Source organism: Nerophis lumbriciformis, linkage group LG04 (genome assembly GCF_033978685.3).
Source record: "Nerophis lumbriciformis linkage group LG04, RoL_Nlum_v2.1, whole genome shotgun sequence".
Classification (NCBI taxonomy): domain Eukaryota; kingdom Metazoa; phylum Chordata; class Actinopteri; order Syngnathiformes; family Syngnathidae; genus Nerophis; species Nerophis lumbriciformis.
Genome location: NC_084551.2, coordinates 56,282,501 through 56,285,000, shown reverse-complemented (window position 1 = coordinate 56,285,000; position 2,500 = coordinate 56,282,501). Strand labels below are relative to the sequence as shown.

The window sequence follows — 2,500 nt, the reverse complement described above, 5'->3', positions numbered from 1 at the left end:
TTATTTTGTAGGTATTTCTTACCGTGATTTTTATATTCTTATGTCACGACTTTGTTCCCATGATATTTTGTTTTTATTCTGGGAATATTTTAACTTTTTCCCAACCTCATATTCCAAAAATTACAACTTTATTGTTTTCAATATCTAATTTTGCGTCCTCATATTTTATGCTTTTAAATGACACATTTGTTCCATAAAAACAGCGTTTATGTTCCCAATATTTGGACTTTATTTCAGTACATTTACTGCATTGTTCCCAATTTTACTGTTTATTTTTTTAATTCTGTTTTCTTGTTTAATTTAAAAAACGTTTTTTTGTTGTTGTTTTTTTAAATTATGTAAGAATTTATTTTTGTGATTTTTATATTCTTATGTCACGACTTTGTTCCCCACAATATTTTTTTTTTGATTCTGGGAACATTAAGTCTTATAATCTTTTCCCAAACAAATTTTCCCAAAATGACAGTTTTATTCCTTTCAATATTGTATTTAATATTCCATATTTATGCTTTTAAAATGACATATTTTTCTAATAATTACTTTTTTATTTGAGTGAATATTCGGACTTAATGTTCTCAATATTTGGACTTTATTTCAGTACAATCACTGCATTGTTCCCAATTTTATAGTTACTTTTTTTATTCTATTTATTTTAATTTTTTTTTTAGTTTTTTCAAAATTGTTTTTCAAAATTATGTAAGACTTTGTTTCTACGATATTTAGTTTTTATTCTGTGAATCTTATAATCTTTTCCCAAACTAATTTTATTATTTTCAATATTTTATTTTGCATCCTGATATTTTATACTTTTAAAATTACATTATTTTTCTGATAATTAATCTGAGATAATATTCTGACTTTATGTTCCTAATATTTAGATTTTATTTTAGTAAAATTACTACATTATTCCCCATTTTTGCTGTAGATTTTTTATTGAGTTTACTAAGTAGTTTTTATTTAAAATGTTTTTTTTTTTAATTTATTTTGTAGGTATTTCTTCCTGTGATTTTTTAATTTTAATGTCACGACTTTCTTTGTTCCCATGATATTTTGTTTTTATTCTGGGAATATTTTAACTTTTTCCCAACCTCATTTTCCAAAAATGACAACTTTATTCCCTTCAATATTTTATTTAATATTCCATATTTTACGCTTTTAAAATAACATATTATTCTAACAATTACTTTTTTATTTGAGTGAATATTCGGACTTAATGTTCCCAATATTTGGACTTTATTTCAGCACAATCTGCATTGTTCCCAATTGTACGGTTTATTTTTTCATTCTATTTAAGTTTTTTTATTTTTTACTTTTATTTATTTATTTATTTTAAATGATGTAAGACTTTCTTTATTCCACGACTTTGTTTCCACGATATTTTGTTTTTATTCTGGGAATCTTATAATCTTTTCCCAAACATATGTTATTCTTTTCAATATTTCATTTTGCATCCTGATATTTTGTACTTTTAAAATAAAACATGTTCTGATAATTAATCTGAGATAATATTCTGACTTTCTGTTCCTAATATTTAGATTTTATTAGAGAAATTACTACATTTTTCCCCATTTTTGCTGTTGATTTTTTTTTAATTGATTTTACTGTTTTTATTTAAAGTGGTTTTTTTTATTTATTTTGTAGGTATTTCTTCTTGTGATTTTTATATTCTTATGTCAAGACTTTGTTCCCATGATATTTTGTTTTTATTCTGGGAATATTTTAACTTTTTCCCAACCTAATTTTCCAAAAATGACAACTTTATTCCTTTCAATATTTTATTTAATATCCCATACTTTATGCTTTTAAAATGACTTATTTTTTCTAATAATTACTTTTTTATTTGAGTGAATATTCGGACTTAATGTTCCCAATATTTGGACTTTATTTCATTGTTCCCAATTTTACAGTTTATTTTTTATTTCTATTTTCTTGTTTATTTTAATAAAAAAAAATTAAATTGTTTTTTAAAATTATGTAAGACTCTCTTTAATTCACGACTTTGTTCCCACGATATTTAGTTTTTATTCTGGGAATATTTTAACTTTTTCCCAACCTAATTTTCCCAAATTTACAACTTTATTCCTTTCAATATTTTATTTAATAATCCATATTATATGCTTTTAAAATGACTTATTTTTCTAATAATTACTTTTTTATTTGAGTGAATATTCGGACTTTATGTTCCCAATATTTGGACTTTATTTCATTGTTCCCAATTTTACAGTTTGTTTTTTTATTCTATTTTTATTTTTTAATTGTTTTTCTAAAATGATGTAAGACTTTCTTTATTTCACGACTTTGTTTCCGTGATATTTTGTTTTTATTCTGGGAATATTTTAACTTTTTCCCAACCTAATTTTCAAAAAAATTACAACTTTATTCTTGTCAATATTTTATTTTGCATTCTCATATTTTATGCTTTTAAATGACACATTTGTTCCATGAAACTAACTTTTTATCAGCGTTTATGTTCCCAATATTTGGACTTTATTTCAGTACA

The 2,500-nt window shown here is 22.6% G+C and overlaps 1 protein-coding gene across 3 annotated transcripts in view; it reads left to right on the top strand.

The window, feature by feature from the left end:
- Positions 1-2,500, top strand: part of ttyh1 (tweety family member 1) — a 70,190-nt gene that overhangs the window by 22,356 nt on the left and 45,334 nt on the right. The window lies entirely within an intron of this gene.